This window comes from Artemia franciscana, unplaced genomic scaffold (assembly GCF_032884065.1).
Source record: "Artemia franciscana unplaced genomic scaffold, ASM3288406v1 PGA_scaffold_73, whole genome shotgun sequence".
NCBI classification, from domain to species: domain Eukaryota; kingdom Metazoa; phylum Arthropoda; class Branchiopoda; order Anostraca; family Artemiidae; genus Artemia; species Artemia franciscana.
The window spans coordinates 182875-203790 of record NW_027062708.1 but is presented as its reverse complement, the minus strand read 5'-3'; the positions used below and the strand labels follow the sequence as shown (position 1 = coordinate 203790).

The window sequence follows — 20916 nt, the reverse complement described above, 5'->3', positions numbered from 1 at the left end:
AGAGTGAGGGGGATTTCCCGGCATGATTTATTAAACGACTAGAAATTAAAAGAAAAACCTTCAGACGAAAGTTAGGAAGAAACATAAAAACATAAAACGAAAAGAAATTATTCCGTCAATGAAAAGGGGCTTTTTATAGAAAGCCCTTATGAAAAGGAGCATCCTTGTAAAAGTTCCGCTTTTGGTTTTATTTTTTATTTTATTTTCAATTGAAATCGATCGCTTTAGTCGCTTGTCACTACGGATAAGAAATCAGGTGCCAGAGAAATCATAAATTCTTTAGCTACCAATTCAGGACTCTTCCAGTCAATTTACAATTATTAATGCATAAAATTCAACAGCAAAGCGTCGGTGGCTTGTGGCGGCGGTAGTCCACATCATATTTTGGTTAGGCCTGGGCATAATTTGAAAAACGATCAGAAATTTAATTTGAAAAACTAGTTTTCTCAGATGAAAGTAAAGAGCAACATAAAAAATTTAAAAGTAACAGAAATTGTAACGTATGTGAATGGGCTGTCCCTTATACCGAAGTTTTACAGCACTTTAAAAAAAAAGAAGTTTCATACTAGAATAAAACAGCCGTTTTTTTAACGAGTTGTTTTTGAAGAATTGGGAAATTTTTTTTTTCAACTTTAGCGTAAATAATGACGTATTGAGTATGAGGTATTGAATAGTTATGAGTCAAATACGGCATAATTTTTGTGTTTTTAGTTTTAATTTTCTCCTTATTCCAATTGAACAATTTTTTTTTATCTAATGCCTGGATAAAATCACTAACTAAAACATACTTTCAATTGTAGCAGTGTCTTCAGCTTTCTCTGCAGCACATATGAAACTCAGGCCTAAAAAGGATTAGAGATAAACAATATAACCAGCCTTTCTTTTGACAGTATAAATTCGTTCTAAGTATGTCTTCATTTTAATTTTAATTTCTGCTCGTTTTAGGTTTGTTTGCTCGAATCATACTTCATTCTACTTGTTCGATATATTACCTGAGTCATTGTTCATTTTAAGTTTTAGATCAATTCTTTACTTTTCGTGCAGAGAACCATGTTCTAATTTTCATATTTTTATGTCAAACTGAATATAAATAACACCTCATCTCATATCCAGACTGCCAATGAAAATGTAACAATACCAAAAGTTTCACTTGCAAAAAGTTCAAAAACACTACCAAAAACGTTAAAAATATAAGCCGACTTCCCCTGCCTAAGCCTAGCATCTTTTTTTCATGTTTCCGAAAAATTGCCAAATAATGCCTTTTCTCATTTTTAGAAAGGGGGAAAAAAGGTTAAGATGCATAATTTTTTCAGAAGGTTTTCCAAATTCTGTTTCCTTTCCGTTTTTGTCAGTCTATTTTCTGCCATACATGAATACTAGTTTTTGTGGCTAGTACGTTCCTAATAGGTTTTGGCTTCGGAGAACCAATTTCTTTAGCAGTCCGATTTTTCCCCGCATATGCTAATCTGTTTTTGATTAACTTAGATATTGGGATGAGCACCCTAGTGTCTCTACTATATTTTGGCTGTTGACAGCCAGTTGAACCTGACTTTCCACTGTAAATATTAGGTCATATCTTAGAAAGTGCAACAGACAGAAAACTCAGACTCGTCATCAAAACCATATACCCCGGCACCCGCAAATTTTTTCCCGACTTGTAAAAAAGTAATAAAAGTATATATAAGCAGATTTTGAAGTGTTTTGTGATGTTTTTTTTTATAATTTCCCCTCGAAAAAATAACCACACCTCCTCCACTCAAACAAAAATCCTCGTTACGCTCCTGCTTGCAATCAGATTTTTGTGTAAATATTAGGTTTCGCTCAAAATGAAATGTTTAGCTCTGATATTGTTATTTCTCAGTTTGACAAAAATCTAGTAATTTTTATGCTAAAAATAGCTATAAGCCATTTTTCCTAGGTTTAACTTCTTAATTCAATGAAGACATCAAGTCAAAACCCCTTACCCCGCAATGAACTATAAATTAAAACTTCTTGTATTAAAACTGAAAGCCATCAGCCATTAATAGCCTACCTTTTGAATTCATGAAAAGGTTTCCAAGCTCAATTTACGAAAACAATCTTCATCGCAAGTTTTATAAATCCAAAGACGAAACGAAAATAACTAATGCAAACATATTATAACGAGCTACATAGAACTGGCAAAACGCTTATTATAAATTTCAAAAAGATCGAACTTGCAATGTTGGAAAAGTTATTAGTAATTCTGACAGGTAAAAATACAATATAGTACCCATGGTAACGTGCAGCAAGACAAAGAATTTCCTATGAGTATCTGTTTATTTTCCCCTGGCAAGCAAATAAAAAAAAAGACGAAAAGATGACCATTAAGAAAGATGCAAGTTTGTTCATTCTTGTTTTCAAGAGAACATTTTTTTTTCTTTTAACATCAATCTGGATTAATAGCATTAAATAGTGTAATAATCAAATTTTTAGATCTATACTTGATGGACGACAACTGCTACACAATTTAAACCCGGTGGGCTACATAAGTATTAAGGGAACTTCAGATAAATAGTATATAAGATAGTGTAAATAAAAACAATTTTTAGAATAAATTGCTACTGGCGTAGCCTACTTAGTTACCCACCGGCGGATCCAGGGGCCGAGGGGTCTCGAGTCCCCCCAAGAATTTTTGTGACCCCCTTTTTCCTTGTTATTTTTTCTTTTTTTACTCTTTTTAAGAATAAATTTGTCAATTTGGTCAATTATTGGCACCTTCATCACATTGGGCCCCAAAGGTTTTGCTCACTAGTTCCTTGTCAAATCGAGAACCCCACCCCAAGATTTTTCTCACTAGCGCTCTTGTCATATTGCCCCCCCCCCAAGAGTTTGCTCTAGATCCACCACTGTGGTTACCTAAAGCTATTAACCCAGGACCGAAAGGAATACTTGACGAAAAAGTTTGTTGCAGGGTCTCGCGTTTAACAGAAATCAAATAACTTGGAAGAAATAACCAGACATGAAATAGCTAAATATATAAGATATTATATATAGTAAAGAAATTTGCGTAGAAAAATATGCAATCTTGGCATTTCTTTATCGTATAAAATATGTAATAAGTTTCATCATTGTTCCAAGTTTTTTGATAAGCATAATTCTGAACTTTTGCTCTATAGGAGACTGTTGGTCCGCAATAAATTTCCTAATGAATACCTACACAACTGAACGAAACACCTAAACTTAAAACAACTAAACGAAAACTTGAATTTATATTGTTTTATTGAAATTTGTTTGTGATAAGTGAATTGTTGTTGGTTGGTGGGAGTTGCCTTTGGGATGTTAAGTTGGTTTCCATTTTATCTGGTTTTTGATGATACTGGACCTGGGCATTCTCCAGGGTTCTTGGTATCTTTTATTTATTTTTACATTTATTTCGCTGGACTAGTCAACGGTTGGTGTTGTTGACCAGGCAATTGACGGGATAATATGTTTAATTACACTTGTATGAATTGCTTGTAGTGAAGTATGGATGTTGTATTTATTTAAAGAAGTTTTTTCCATCCCATGCATTACGAATTTGTCTTCTCAGCCAGGCTCTGGACATTTTGTAACTTATTTTATTATTAAAAAGAACATGAACCTAAACCTTTAGATTAATGAGAAAATCAGACGTTGACGAATATTGCTAGGGCTAATTTTCCAAAATCATTATCTCAAGGCACTAAACATAAGCAGCTCTTCAGATCAATTGCAAATGTGATTAGGATAGCAATAATTCTAAATTATCTGTTGAAGACTACTGTTCTAACATTTATTTCCAGAGATTGACCTGTGCAGAACCTTACATCAATAGCACGTAAGAATGTGATATTATAGTTTTGGATCTATGCTTTATTGAAAACTATCATTTTATAGGTTATACCCAAAAGGTCACTTAATTTATAGTACACTGGATTGTAATAAATACATCTCAAAATCTATGCTTTATTGAAGACTTGTTTCCCGTAGTTGAAGTCCAGAGGAGTACTTATGCATAAATACCACTTTATATTACCAGCAAATAAGACTATGATAGATATATATCTAGATCTATGAATCGTAGAGAACTGATACTGCATGATATATATATATATATATATATATATATATATATATATATATATATATATATATATATATATATATATACATCTGTAATGAGGCCCTTCAGCTTTTACCAACACCCACAACCGCTACTCTTTTACTCTTTTCATCTTTAAAGATTTAAGATGACAAAGAAGCTTAACTGCGATTCTCTCAAGACGCAGGTATTATTATTTTTCTTCAAGATCCAGCTATTTGTTGCGTAGGAGTATCCTCAATGAAATTGAAAGTGAATCTTTGGACTTACACATGACAGTAAACTACTCTAAGTCCATGACAATGCAATTTGTTTCCTCAAATCCTCGCCCTGTTTTCTTAGTCCTATCCCTCCTAAAAATTTATGTGTCCTCGGTTAAATTACTTGGAGTCAAAATTTCTTCAAATTTAAAGTGGGATATCCACGTTAAAGACATCATTCATAAATCTAATGCGTCTATCGCCCTCCTTAAGCTCCCAAATAAATACAGCGTCCCCCCTTCTCACTCCTTAAGGTTGTACACGTCTTTTGTCCGCCCGCATATTGAATATACTTGTCCAGTTTGGCACCCTGGCATCTCTCGTGAAGAATCAGACAAAATTGAGTCAATCCAAAAAAGAGCCTTGCGAATAATTTTCAAAGAAGGCAAGGTGTCATAATCTCTGCTCCTAAAAAAAGCTAGTTTGAAACCTTTGAGCGAAAGAGGTTGTGGTTGTGACTCCGTTTTTCAAAAAATGCAATAACGAACCCTCAGATGGGAAGTATTTTCCCCAAACGTCACTCAACTGTTTTATGTTTCGTTCTTTTTTCGTGCGTTTTTGGACTTTTTTTACTGTCCCTTTTAATACATATAAATGACGACGAGGACACAGGGAATGTTCGATTAGCAATCACCATCAACAAAGCTCAAGGGCAATCATTAGAATAATGAGGTATAGATCTGAATACAGATTGTTTTTCCCATAGACAGTTATATGTTGCATGTTCAAGAGTCGGTAAACCTGACAATCTATTTATATGCACAGACAATGGGACAGCCAAGAATGTTGTATATTCGCAAGTTTTACGTAGTTAAAAATATATATATATATATATATATATATATATATATATATATATATATATATATATATATATATATATATATATATATATATATATATATATATATATATATATATATATATATATATATATATATATTCACAGGAGGAACACAGGGACACAGCTACAATGGCGCGTAATTAATACGGCGCGTAATGACTTACGCTCGGGGGCTCGGGGAGGGGCAAAGCGCCCCAACAGCTAGTTTATATCTATCTATATAAAAATAAGTTGTCTGTGTGTGTGTGTCGAGTGACGTCATGTTTGTGTGTCGACTGACGTCATGTTTGTCGACTGACGTCATTATAAGGATTGAGCTGTATGTGTCATGAAGTTGTTTGTCGACTGACGTCATGTTTGTCAACTGATGAAATTACATACCGGGACACCGGGACACAAATGGGGTCCGGGCGCGGAGGGCCACCCCAACAGCTAGTATATATATAAAAATAAGTTGTCTGTTTGTCTGTCGAGTGACGTCATGTCATCATGTCATGTCGTCTTGAAGTTAGTTGTCGTCATGTTTGTTATGACGATGACGTCATTAAAGGTATTTAAGACATTCGTTCATGGAAAAATGTTTAATTGTAAAAGGACTGAAGAACTTACAATGACAACAGCCGAGGAAGCTGCTCAAAGAGTCTATGCCAAAAAACTTGCTGCTGATAGAGAAAGCAAGAAAAGAAAGTGTGCCGAGGAATCACAAGAACAGCAAGAAAACAGGCTTGCGGCTGATAGAGAAAGTAAGAACAGAAAGCGTGCCGAGGAACTACCAGAGCAACGCGAAACCAGACTTGCTGCTAAAAGAGAAATTGAAAAAAGAAGGCTTGTCGAGGAATCACAAGAACAGCAAGAAAACAGGCTTGCGGCTGATAGAGAAAGTAAGAAAAGAAACCGTGCCGAGGAATCACAACAACAGCGTGAAATTAGGCTTGCGTCTCAAAGAGAAATTGCCAAAAGAAAGCGTGCCGAGGAATCACAAGAGCAACCTGGGTCAGTGCGATGCTGGATGTACTCAGTGGAATGGCAAAAACGAGGATTGCCACACGCACATATACTAATCTGGCTACATTATAAAATTACTTCTAACGAAATTGATGATGTGATTTCCGCTGAAATACCTGATGAAAATGTCGATAAGGGGTTATATGATATTGCTATAAAAAATATGATACATGGACCTTGCGGTGAACTGAACAAAAATTCACCATGCATGGCCAAAGGAAGGTGCACAAAGCAATATCCTCGACTTTTAGTACCCAACACAATTACTGGCAATGATAGTTACCCACAGTATACAAGAAGATCTACTGAAGATGGCGGTAAAAAAGCAATAATAAAGAAGCGCAACGGTACCACCATCAAAGTAGATAACCAGTGGGTTGTTCCATATTCCCCATTATTATCAAAAACATTTAATACACACATAAACGTTGAATACTGTAACTCCGTAAAGGCAATCAAATACATATGTAAATACGTCAACAAAGGCAGTGACATGGCAGTTTTTGGCTTGCAGCCCGAAATCAAAGATATCGACGAAATCGTAAAATACCAGGCTGGAAGATACATAAGCAGTAATGAAGCTGTTTGGCGAATTCTTTCATTTCCGATACATGAACGTAGTCCAAATGTTGTTCCCTTAGCGGTACATTTACAGAATGGTCAACGTGTTTATTTTTCTGAATCCAACGTGCAACAAAGAGCCCTGAATCCACCAGATACAAAGTTAACTGCTTTCTTTTCGCTATGCAAAAATGATTCTTTTGCTAAAAAACTGCTGTATACTGAAGTGCCTTCGTATTACACGTGGAAAACTAAAAATAAAGTATTCGAACGTCAAAAACAGGATAAGTCAGTCGACGGCCAACCCACCATCTTCAAAGATACCACAATAGGAAGACTCTACACCGTTCACCCCAATCAACATGAATGCTTCTTTCTACGCCTGTTTTTGGTGAATGAACACGGTCCGACGTCCTTTGAGTATTTGAGAACTGTAAACGGTACTATACATGACACTTATTGTAGTGGATGCCAAGCTCTGAATTTATTGGAGAATGACCAACACTGAGATAACTGCATCAATGACAGATCTGCCTTTTCAATTTAAAAGATTGCAATTCCCAATTCGATTAGCATTTGCAATCACCATCAACAAAGCTCAAGGCCAATCATTAGAAAAATGTGGTATAGATCTTAATACTGATTGTTTTTCCCATGGACAATTGTACGTTGCATGTTCGAGGGTCGGTAAACCTGACAATCTATTTATATGCAGCGAAAATTAGACAGCGAAGAATGTTGTATATTCGCAAGATTTACGCACTTAATTTGTATTGTATCTATCTATCTATCTATCTATATAAAAACGAGTTGTGTGTATGCATGTTTGTTTGTTTTTAAAAAGAGCGTTTGCATATGACGTCATTATAAGTACATAAGGCTTTGTATATGCACAGACAATGGGAAAGCCAAGAATGTTGTATATTCGCAAGTTTTACGTAGTTCAAAACACAACTACACAACTACAATGGCGCGTAACTAATATGGCGCGTAACGACTTACGCTTGCGGGGGGGCTTGGGGGTGGCGTGAAGCGTCACCCCAACAGCTAGTATATATATATATATATATATATATATATATATATATATATATATATATATATATATATATATATATATATATATATATATATATATATATATATATATATATACTAGCTGTTGGGGTGGCGCTTCGCGCCATCCCAACACCTAGTTGGTGGGGGCGCTTCGCGCCCCCCCAAGCCCCCCCCGCGCGCGTAAGTCGTTACACGCCATTGTAGTTGTGTCCCTATGTCCCACATGTGAATATAGATAGATATATATATATATATATATATGTTTTTAACTACGTAAAACTTGCGAATATACAACACTCTTTGCTGTCCCATTGTCTGTGCATATAAATAGATTGTCAGGTTTACCGACTCTTGAACATGCAACATATAATGGTCCATGGGAAAAAAATCCGTATTCAGATCTATACCTCATGATTCTAATGATTGCGTAAGTCGTTACGCGCCATATTAGTTACGCGCCATTGTAGTTGTGTCCCTATGTCCCACCTGTGAATATAGATAGATATATATATATATATATATATATATATATATATATATATATATATATATATATATATATATATATATATATATGTTTTTAACTACGTAAAACTTGCGAATATACAACATTCTTTGCTGTCCCATTGTCTGTGCATATAAATAGATTGTCAGGTTTACCGACTCTTGAACATGCAACATATAATGGTCCATGGGAAAACAATCCGTATTCAGATCTATACCTCATGATTCTAATGATTGCCCTTGAGCTTTGTTGATGGTTATTGCTAATCGAACATTCCCTGTGTCCCCGTCGTCATTTATATATCCCCCTGTGCCCCCCGGCGTACCCGTTGTAGTTGTGTCCCTGTGTCCCGGTCGTCATTTTTATTCCCTGTGTCCCGGTCGTCATTTGTATTCCGGTGTCCCAGTCTGTATATACATTCGTTTTTGAAATGGTAAATGATGAAATAAATTTTTGTCTTTTTCCCCTTTTTTTCTTTTTAGTTTTTTTTGGTTTTTACATTTTTTAGTTTATTTAGTTTTTTTCTTTTTTCTTTTTAGTTTTTTTTTTATTTTTATTTTTTTAGTTTTGTTTTTCTCCTTTATTTTTCTTTTTGTTTCCTTTTTTTTATTTTTTAGTTTTTTTAGTTTTTTAGCTTTTTTAGTTTTTTATTAGTTTTTAGTTTGTTTTTTTCTTTTTATTTTTTTTGTAGTTTTTACCTTTTTTTTAGTTTTTTTTTACTTATGTCCTGGTCGTCATTTATACTCCCTGTGTCCCGGTCGTCATTTGTGATGGTTTGTTGACGGTGTTTTGTTGATGGTAATTGCTAATTGAACATTCCTTGTGTCCCGGTCACTTTCTCTTTGAGTGTCCCGGTCGTCATTTATATTCCCTGTGTGCCGGTGTCCTGGTCGTCATTTGTGTCCCAATGTAATTTCGTAATTTCGTCAGTCGAAAACATGACGTCAGTCGACACAGAAACATGACGTCACCTGACACACAGACAGACAGACAACTTATTTTTATATATATATATATATATATATATATATATATATATATATATATATATATATATATATATATATATATATATATATATATATATATACTAGCTGTTGGGGTGGCGCTTCGCGCCACCCCAACACCTAGTTGGTGGGGGCGCTTCGCGCCCCCCCCAAGCCCCCCCGCGCGCGTAAGTCGTTACGCGCCATAATAGTTACGCGCCATTGTAGTTGTGTCCCTATGTCCCACCTGTGAATATAGATAGATATATATATATATATATATATATATATATATATATATATATATATATATATATATATATATATATATATATATATATATATATATATATATATATGGTTTTAACTACGTAAAACTTGCGAATATACAACATTCTTTGCTGTCCCATTGTCTTTGCATATAAATAGATTGTCAGGTTTACCGACTCTTGAACATGCAACATATAATGGTCCATGGGAAAACAATCTGTATTCAGATCTATACCTCATGATTCTAATGATTGCCCTCCACAGATCCACAGACAACTTATTTTTATATATATAGATAGTTTTTTTTTTTACTTATGTCCTGGTCGTCATTTATACTCCCTGTGTCCTGGTGCTTTGTTGATTGCTAATCGAACATTCCTTTTGTCCTGGTCGCTTTCTCTTTGAGTTTCGTCATTTATTTTTTTCTTTTTTAGTTCTTTTAGTTTTTACCTTTTTTATTTTTTTTTAGTTTTTTAGATGAAAATTTTTTTTAGTTTTTTCCTTTTTTTCTTTTTAGTTTTTTATTGGTTTTTACCTTTATTTTAGCTTATTTTTCAGTTTTTTCCTTTTTTTTAGTTTTTTTTTAATTTTTTATTTTTTTTAGTTTTTTACCTTTTTTTAGTTTTTTTAGTTTTTTTAGTTTTTTAGGTTTTTTACTTTTTTTATTAGTTTTTAGTTTTTTTTTTGTAGTTTTTGCCTTTTTTTAGTTTTTTCAGTTTTTTTTTTAGTTTTTTATTGGTTTTTACCTTTATTTTAGCTTATTTTTCAGTTTTTTCCTTTTTTTTTAGTTTTTTTTTAGTTTTTAGTTTTTTTAGTTTTTTACCTTTTTTTAGTTTTTTTAGTTTTTTTAGTTTTTTAGCTTTTTTATTTTTTTATTAGTTTTTAGTTTTTTTTGTAGTTTTTGCCTTTTTTTAGTTTTTTTAGTTTTTTAGCTTTTTTATTAGTTTTTAGTTTTTTTTGTAGTTTTTGCCTTTTTTTAGTTTTTTTAGTTTTTTAGCTTTTTTATTTTTTTTATTAGTTTTTAGTTTTTTTTTTAGTTTTTGCCTTTTTTTAGTTTTTTCAGTTTTGACGTCACCTGATCCAGTTTTTTCAGGTGACGTCACCTGACCCATCCACAGACAGACAACTTATTTTTATATATATAGATATATATATCTATATATATATATATATATATATATATATATATATATATATATATATATATATATATATACATTTTTTTTGTCTTGTTCTTTTCTGTATTATTTGCTTATTTTGTCCCCTTCCTTTTTTCTGACTTGTATCTGTTCAAGTTTAGTTTGACCGGTTTTTTTTTCTTTTTAACTTTTTAATTAACTTTTTAATTTACAGTTTTTTATTGACTCATAATTTGATTGTTCATTATGATTTTGATTTTTTGTTGTTTATTTTGCTTTGTTAGTGCAACCATGAATTTTGTGGACTCCGAAGTCCAAATTCGGCCCTTTGAGGGCTTGTAATAGAGATCTTTTTGGAATAAATATCTTGGAATCTCATCTCCTATATGCATTATCAGGGGCAGATCCAGGATTTTCTTTAGGGAAGGGCACATAATAGGTAGCTTCGATAAACTTGCGAACAAAGAAATACCCGCAATTTAAATGAAACCTCGGTATTTATGTGTCAAAGGTAGGTAGTGGAAATGGTTGGAAATTTAATCTGAAATCTGGTGATGGTTAAGGTTCTAAAAAATATGTTGAAATTAAAATGGTATCAAAATACTAATACAAAAAATTATAAGTTATAATAACCACCCCTCTATAAAAAAGGAATGAAAAGCTGTTCACCATCCATTAAAAAATAATAGTTAATTTATTCTGCAAATTTTTTTGCCTTTACATTTCTGACCACTATAGATAGTGAGTTAAGCTTTTTAATGTCAAAATATTGGTCTAGAACCGTCTTCTTGGAGCCATGCACTCTTTGTGACAATATGTATAGGTCAAACCACTTAGCAAGTCACCTAACTTCGTGGCATAGCTTAGTAACTATGGTAGCAATGAAGAGTAGGAAATGAGGATAAAGATACAACTTGTATATTCGTAGAAGATATATTAAACATTAAATACTAGTTCTTTAAGGGTTGTAACAAGAAAAACAGAAAGAATAGACGGAAATACAAAGGAGACATTTAAAACAAGGGTTTTAAGTATAGGCAATAAAGCATTAACTAGTCACTGTTTCTTTTTAAAAATAGTGTTTTAATAAACAGTGTTAACTTTTACGAAATCTCAAAATTTACTCATCAAAATTTTTCTCTTCATAACAACAGCGTATCTTTCCCTTTTTTTAAATTCGATATATTTCGCTTAAATTACAGAATTCAAAATTTTGGAAGAAAAAGTCTTTTTCTGTATTTCCACTCCTGCCATATCTATTTATTACACGGTCGATGTCTACCTCAATATTTCGGCGAACGTTTATAATGGCTAGTCCTGTCAGTCTAGAGTCATGCTGGTTTAGAGCTCTTCGTTAGTATTTCAACTTCTATTCATCCTAAAATATTCGAATAAGGACCAAATCGTCAGAAAAACTTGAGCTCTAATAAAGATGCATGTAGATATGTGCTTCAAACTAAGCATACGAGTCGAAATAAGCCTTTAAAAAAACAAATAGTCATGTGTTTTTTTTGTGTTTGATAGACATAGATTGGTGATTTAAATTCGCAGGGTTTCAGGCTATGGTAGATTTATAAAAAAAAATTTAATCTTGAGATTTTAATATATTTAATTCATAGTTTAAATCTCAATAGTCCTGTTGAGCACAAAACCAAAAATCTGAAATTTGACTCAGATTTAACATTAAGTAAGAGAACTGTCCTCTAAAAATTTTGATCTATAAAACAACTAATCGTGAAAATGAAATTCGATGGCATGTTTCAAAATAAGTATAAGAATCTCGGCGATATAAATAACAGTTTAGATCAGTTTATGGACAAGTATTTCAACCCCTATACAAAAACATAGCCATATTTTGTGACTGGTTGGTATTAAGAAGGTGAAAAATGTTTAAGTAATATTGTAATGGCATTTCTTTTCAGTATTCAGCTCAAGTTGTGTGAATTTCCACTTTTTCTTTTTAAATTTTTTACTAGTAAATGTTTGAAAAAAATCTATACCATTCCACTGACTCAAACTGAGAATTGGGAAGCCTATCTATATCAGCTAGGTAAAAAAAAATTTATTTGCCTTTTTTTATAAACAATTTTTCGAAAATTCATTTTTCTTAAATGATTACTCCGACCTCTGAAGGAGTATTTCGACTCTTATACTTATTTTTAAGTATATACTTATATGAACCTTAATTAAAGTTCTAAGGAGTTTGGCCTTTATTTTAATTTTTTTAGGATAAACAGAGGAGGTGTCATATAATGCAGAGCTTTAATTAGATGAAAATAGGGAGAAAAGTGGCCACCATTTGCTCACCAAAATCCAAAACTTAAGCACTTCTCATTCATTTATTTTCTATTAAACAAATCTCCTAAAAAAAACAGTGTTGTAAAAATCACCCTAGTTCCCAAAAAAAGCAGACCCAAAAAACCAAAACAGATAGCCAAAAAAATTAATGATATCAGTTTCTTCCCCTCAGTGCCATAGCAAGACTCGAAAACAACTTTTGACAGTAAAAAGAAGTAAAAATTTCACTTTTCAGACGTATTCTGACAGCACAATCCTGAAATATCATTTCGAAAGACTGATGAAGTTAGGATTTCAAAATCCCTTTTAAATGTACTTAGTTTTAAGCATAGACTTTTACAAACCTTTACTAAAGATTTAAAAACTTTGGCGTTTATTTTAATGTTCTAGGGTGAATAAAGGAGGTGGTATGCCATATAATTCAGAGCTTTAATTAGATCAAAACAGGCAATAAAGTGGCCACAATTGGCTCACCAGAATCCAAAACTTAAACTAGTAATTTTTGCACTTCTCATACATTTACTTTCGATTAGACAAATCCCCTAAAAACAACAATGCAATGTTATAAAAACCAGCCCGCTTCACAAAAAAAGCAAACCCAAAAACCAAAACAGACAGCCTAAAAAAGTAATGATTTCAATTTCTTCGCATCAGTGCCATAGCAAGACTTGAAAACAAATGTTTGACAGTAAAAGAAGTACATATTTTGCTTTTCAGCTCCGTTGCCACGGTACAATCTTGAAATATCGTTTCAACAGCATAAAGAAGTTAGGATTTAAAATTTCCCCTCCTTAATATTGCAAAATGAAGATTTTTGCCTCCTAGTTTAGTTTTTTTGGTAATACGGACAGATGTCCTTGATAAACCTAAATACTTTTTGGTGGTATACGTCGTTAGTAAAATCTAACAGAGACCGTGGAAAATAACTGATGGAAAAAAATTACAAAAGACATAACTTACGTCCCAACCCAAACCAGAGCAAGTGGTCCCAACTACAAATCCACCACTATGTCAGGGGGTTGGTCCCCCACGCCCCCTGGATCCGTCACTGTGCATTATATTCACTTTTGCTGCAAAGCAGAACTGTTCTTCCGACTTGAATTTGTTTAATGATATAACATATTGCACAAACATTTCGTCCCATTCTAGAATTAGCCGGCAAAGCTATATAACTTATTCTACAGCATTAGACACTCTAGATTTCACTTCACCATAATCAGTGTCTTCAATATCTATTAGAGTAAAATCATCCATTACTAAAGAATAATATCCTTGATGTTGACACACTGAAATCTTTTTCTATACTGAAACAAAGTCAGGCAAGATTGCGTCACCCTTAACTCCAATTACGTAACAGACACCTATATCTCTTAGAGAATACCCCCCCCCCTATGACGTAAAATGCACCTGCTGGTTGTCACCGTCTTTGATGGGCAAGACTAAATTTGATGAAACCCATATAGTCGAAGTCAACATAAAAATCAGATTCTTTTGATGCATCTATTGGTATCAAAATTCCGTTTTTTACAGTTTCGGTTACTGTTGAGCTGGGTCGCTCATTACTTACAGTTTGTTACCATAAAATGTTTGATATGTTTGCTTGTCAGATAAAATATCCAAAACTTTATCAAGAATAACCACTTTATTCCATTTTTCAGCCCAAGTAATATAAATGTGTATCCTTTTTCAACTTTCTAAGAATTTGTGTGTCCCTCTCTCAAGTAAATTTTGTGTATACTGGAAGGAATCAAGAAGATGTTTCACCACCTCCCCTCTAAGTAAATCTGTGTTTTACACGTTACCTCGAGACCCAAAAATACCTGCCTCCATGCTTGAGGATATATCTGAGAAATACACTCTTGTTTGAGGTAAATAAAACTTTGGACCCTTAGACAAAACATGGGTTTTTTCCGGTTAAGTAGTTTTAGAAGAAAGATTCTCAATTGCTGGACCTCAACAGAATCTAGGGAAGAAGCATCTATAATTTTTGGAATTTTTTAATTGTAAAAACTGCTCTGATAAGTGTCACCTAGCGAAACTTTGCAAAAGCCTGCAATTGAATTAGTTATGAAAATAATGAATAAAGAAAATCGTTATAATAGCGTTTAGTTCAAAAGAGGACACAAGCTACATTGTTACTGTTTTTTTCATATTTAAACATAGAGTGTTACTAAAATTCAAACGAAGTAAAATATTCTGTTTTGTTCTAAACTAAATGTTCCTGAGCCCACCCCAGTTTTGTCCCCCATTCGCTGCGTTACTTGCAGATATGAAAAAACCTTTGTCCCCTTGATCACAGAAAAAATGAATAAAATATCCAACTAGTTTCTCCCTTTTTTGGTGAGGTGCTGCCCAGGTCGCTGCACTTATTTGCTTGCCACCCCCTGTTTTTGTTTAGCTTGCCTTTTAATTTTTATATGTTTTTCTTGTTTTATGTTTCGTTCTTTTTTTTGCGTTTTGGACTTTTTTTAGTGTCCCTTTTAATTTGTATATATATATATATATATATATATATATATATATATATATATATATATATATATATATATATATATATATATATATATATATATATATATATATATATATATATATATATATATATATATATATATATATATATATATTTATATATATATATACATATATGTATATATATATGTATATATATATATATATATATATATATATATATATATATATATATATATATATATACATAAATATATATATATATATATATATGTATGTATATATATATATATATATATATATATATATATATATATATATATATATATATATATATATATATATATATATATATATATATATATATATATATATATATATATATATATATATATTTCTTGTTCTATTCTGTATTATTTGCTTATTTTGCCCCTTTCCTTTTTTATGACTTTTATTTGCTCAAGTTTATTTTGACCGCTTTTTTTTTCTTTTTAACTTTTTAATTAACTTATTACAGTTTATTTATTGACTCATAATTTGATTGTTAATTCTGATTTTCATTTTTCGTTGTTTTTTATTTGCTTTGTTAGTGCAACCATGTATTTTGTCGACTCCGAAGTCCGAATTCGGCCCTTTGAGGACTTTTTCAAGATTCAGGTGTCTGTCACCTACTAGGACATGTTATTTCTCTGATTGTATAAAAACCCTGCAAGGGCCAGGAAAAACCCTTCAGCCGACCCTCAAGCAAGAACATGGTCAAATTGATCATAACTCAATATTTTCTGCTTCACAGACACACACACATAGCCTTTTTTGTCTGCAAACAATAGATTTTCCTGCTATTTCCAAAAACACAACCGTTATACATTCTAGACGTCTATTGATTTTCTCAGGACAAAGGTTTGTTATTCTTCTACTAGGGCAAACAGAGGATTCTTCCACTACTTCCAGGAACAGAAGTGTCACGTGATCCTTTATTGAATTTCTAGGAACAATGGCATAGTATTCTTCTAATAAGAGCAGGTAATTTTATATTGTTCTCATAAGTGGGGTTATGAAATCGGGTTTTGAAGGGTCATTTCAATCTGTCATATGTTGAAACTGGAACTGATACAACTCGATTTAAAAAACTGGATGTTTCTAGAAATTCGAAAAAGAACTGGATTTATGCCTATATGCTGGTGAGTCTCTATGTGTACACCCCGTAGCCCCTCCCAAATAATAGGGGATTTTAAACCCAAATTCGAGCTACTATAACTCCATATTTTGTATTAACAGCTGAAACCCCACCTCCTACCTCAAATCCCACTACTTCAATCCCAGCATAAGTAAAATCACAGGCCTGCGTGAAGCAATAATGTACCCCTTCAGGCCGCATTATGGGAAGAACGTGGTCACCATGCAAGGTGGATTAGCCAATCACAACACAAGTAAAATGACAGACGTTTTTCATAAAGCTTAATTTCTTTATTCTGGGAACACAATTAGGATGTCAGGGGCCATGCCAGATGCCTCTGAGAGGGGAAGGACCGATACCCTATCCTAAAAAATATGTTGCTTTTCAGCTTAATAAAGGGGACCCTCTTGATAGTTTTTGAGGGGTCCCCTAGCCCCCCAAATAAATGGACTTTTCGCCATTCATTAATCCTAGGAACTTAGTTTATTCTGGTATGGTGAATCCATTCTTTTAAAAAATAACAATGTTTTGAAAATAAACTGTTTATTCTGCATCCTGCTTTCTAGGGGGGGGGGGCTTGAAATTTCACATTTGATAATTTTCAATAAAACCTAAGTATAAGAAAAGTATTTTAGTATCGTTTTATTGTTGAGAGGAAACCCTGCATCTAAGAAGAGAAATTTGAGGACAATAGTCCTTAGATTAATAATATATATTCTTTTTTAGGGTAATCATATACTCATTTTCAGGATTTTATCATAAATGTTTCAAGGCAATAACAACTGTCACTCTTTTTTCAGGTCGCACCTGAGATGTTTGGTTTTGGAATTTGTTTAATAGGAATTTATTTTAAGAGGGGGTGGGAAAGGGGGAGGGAGTAAAATACAAGGCAGATTTAAAGGGATGTAAGAGTGTACAAGGGTTGTAACAGAGTTTCCTAAACTAAATTTTAAATCTTTAAAAGTGCCAATATCTTGTAAAAATCAAAGTGATAGACATTTTTGAGAGAGCTAATGAGCATTTAAAGACTCGGGTTTCAGTGTTAGAGCATGACACAGAGCATGAAGAGAAGTAACTTAAAGATAAAATTGGATTTTCATATTCAGTAGAATCTCCGTCCGTTGAATCGGTGAAACACTTCGCACGGCTTTTCTAAGAGCCTGCAAGTCAACCTGATACAATTGAAAATCTCTTTCCTATCCCCCGCAGTGGTCAGGCTTTAAATGAGGCTCAAAATTGTATTAACGAGAGGAATGGTTATTATAGTTCAATGTGTCGGTCTAGATTCTATGCATCTTTGAAACTAAAACACAAATTGAATCAACGTAAGCGTCATGAATACCAATCTTTGGAGATAGTTTCAGGCCGCAATGCCATCTTACGGTTTAACAACTTTCAAAACTCACTCCTGCAGAGCGACAAGGTCGATTTAGACATCGAAACTAAACTCAGAGATTTGTGCGGTCCGTCAAACCTGAATCGTTGAAAGAGCATGAAGCCATTGCAGTCTCTTATGCTCCCACGTAAAGAGACTCGAGTAATACCATGGAATGGGTAGAGGTTCTTTACACGTTGGATGGGAATTGTGTAGATTCGGCTAGGGTTGAACCTATTAAAACAGCAAATAAGTCAATTTCACGGCCGCACAACGTAAACTATCCTATGAGTCTATCACATGAGGACGAGTTGGCTATTAAAAATAAAGATATGTGTTGGCTGTGTAAGGAAGTGTTCGCTGTGTGCATATTCCAGCGTTGCCACCTTTGAAGAAAGGTGACATTGTAAATGGTGCTTGGGTAGATCGGTCTTTTTCATATAATATCATAGCCATATCAACTGAGAAGCAGCACTTAGAGATAAAATGGAAAACAATTGAAAATGGTAATAAGTACTTGAATAAAATCCCTTTTTAGATTCATATAGTTTTTCTCCCCAAATCCTTAAATCAGATTTATTGGAGAACAATAAAGTTGATTTTAGAACCTTCTTCCTCCTTAAACAGGACTTTCCAGATTATGAAATGTATTATTTAATTATGGACAAGGGCAAATACCCCTATGAGTACTACAACTCCACTTTGAGGTTACGTGAGGGAAAATTGCCAGCCATCGAAGAGTTTTATGATTCCCATAACAATCGTCAATACACAACTGCCGACTATGATTTTATGAGAAAAGTTTGGGCCAAGGAGTACAGTAAAAATGGGAAGGATTTCAGTAAAATGCACCTGGCAAGTGATTTATTGACGTTGTTGGATATTGTCTGGAAAAAACTCTGATAAAATTCATGAGGAATTTGGGTTGGATTTGGGTTATTATTTTTCTCACCTCCTCACCTGGTGATAGATATAGTTCTTAGAATCAGCAGCGAAAAAATTGGTTTGATTACCGACAAGGATCGGCACCTAATGTAGAGATCTACGTGGGGAGGATAAATTTTATATGGGAATTGTATCTTTGAAACTCACCCGTCTGGACAATGTACCGCTGAAAAGTCGAATGTGGTTGGTTATGAACTTCCTTTATCTGTTGACAATGTCTCACTACTCTTTGCCGTGTGGGAATTACAAATGTCGAGACACTCTTTGTGATCCAAGTTTCCCCGAAATTACCACTGTATAGGAGAATGGACCACAAGGAGGGTTTTTCTGAACTGATGATGAAATACCAGTGGAACTTCATGACACGGTAAAAAAAATTATTTTCTCGTGTGTAAATAGACCAGTGCCTAAGGATTCATTGAGTCTCTATAGCATTTCTTTGGTAGAAGAAGAGGGTATGCACTCGACACCTTCGAAACAAAAGCTCATTGTGAACCTTCAACCGAAACAGAATATTGTTGTACATCACATTCTTTTTCGGTGGATGCTTGCCAAAGGTGTTACGGTCACAAAGATTCATAGAGCCCTCCAATTCGATAAAAAATCGTACATGAAGATGTTTATTGAAACTTTTGTCAGTAAATGCTCAGGGGCAAAAACAAAGGTTAAAAAAGAAACCTTTAGACTTATTTTAAATTCGGTCTTCGGTATGATATGTGAGAATATGTGGCATAGGAGTCGTTATGACATTGTAGCCGACCCAAAAGAAAATGCCCCAATTACTGTAGATCCTAAGTTCACAGTGTTCATGATTATAAACTCAAACAAGGTCCTTTTACAGAGGAAGAAAAGAAACGCAGCTTTAAATAAAAGTATTTCCACTGGCAATACAATTTTCGAAATTTAAAAAAAAACTAGTTTTGTAATTCTATTAAAATGTGTGTAAGCTCCAATGGCCGAGGGAGGGACAAGTTAAACTTTTTTGGGGATTCAGATTCATTATTGTCAAAAGTTATAACTGAAAATTTAAAGATTATTTGACAGATGGTGAGTACATTAGCTCTCGAATTTACTACAACGACTGGAACGAGTCCATTTTCCAGAGCTAGTGAGGCTCCAGGCCCAAAATAAGTTGTTTCTTTTAAAATCCGATATAGGGAGCCACATGATATACCACAGTGTGCTTGCACTTGCAAATGTGTACTGTGTACAAAGGTACAATGAGGATATCAAAAAAGTCACTATCAAAAGCAAAGGGGTGCGTTCATACTATGTAAAGGAAAATTTTAACATGATTGCATATAGAAACTGTAAAGAAAATAACTTAATTCCAAGAGCAAAGGAAATGGCGATTCGCTTTTTAAAATTTAAAAACTATACAGCTAGAGTTAAAAAATAGTGCCCATGGGTAGGCCCTTGATCCGAAGGAAAAAATTTTCTAGAAATATTTAATACAAAGAGAGCTTGTCGCAAAGACGTAAAAGCGTCATTATTGTGTCAATTTCAAAGGTTTTATAATCTGACCAGGCATAATTTTCCTCTAATTTCCTTCGTAAGGCCTCTTCACATTTATGGACGTCACATGAGGTGTACATTGAAACTGCATCAACACTAGATGAGATAGTTATTTCTGTTATAATATGATTTTTTCAGCTTCTCAACAAGATCTATGGTATTTCTTATATAAGATTTCTGCGTTGCTAGAAGAGGCTTGAAAATTGTAGCTTTGATTCTTCCTAAACTTGTAGCTGGAGATGTATAACATGTTACAATAGGACGTGATGGAGTATCCTTTTTATGGATTTTGGGTAGGCCATAAAATTTTGGGGCTGAGCAACCTTTGGGGTAAAATTTTCTATACATTTGAGGGGTGATTAGTCTATTGTCTTTTAAAATTTCTAATTCTTTTCTTAACTGCTTGCTGTATTTATCTCTGGGA

General features: G+C 33.4%; 1 protein-coding gene and 1 long non-coding RNA gene across 6 annotated transcripts in view; one reads left to right on the top strand and one right to left on the bottom strand.

Moving 5' to 3' along the window:
- LOC136042157 (uncharacterized) overlaps positions 1-20916 on the bottom strand; it is a 276004-nt gene that overhangs the window by 126006 nt on the left and 129082 nt on the right. Inside the window, exon 1 of one of the 5 annotated variants that reach the window (XM_065727081.1) lies at positions 2033-2486. The exons of the other annotated variants lie outside the window; for them this stretch is intronic. The gene's annotated coding sequence lies outside the window, so the exon portion shown is untranslated. Of the gene's footprint in view, positions 1-2032; positions 2487-20916 lie in introns of those variants that run through there. 5 annotated transcript variants of the gene reach the window in all.
- Positions 1-20916, top strand: part of LOC136042159 (uncharacterized) — a 60072-nt gene that overhangs the window by 32635 nt on the left and 6521 nt on the right. The gene's annotated exons all lie outside the window — the stretch shown is intronic.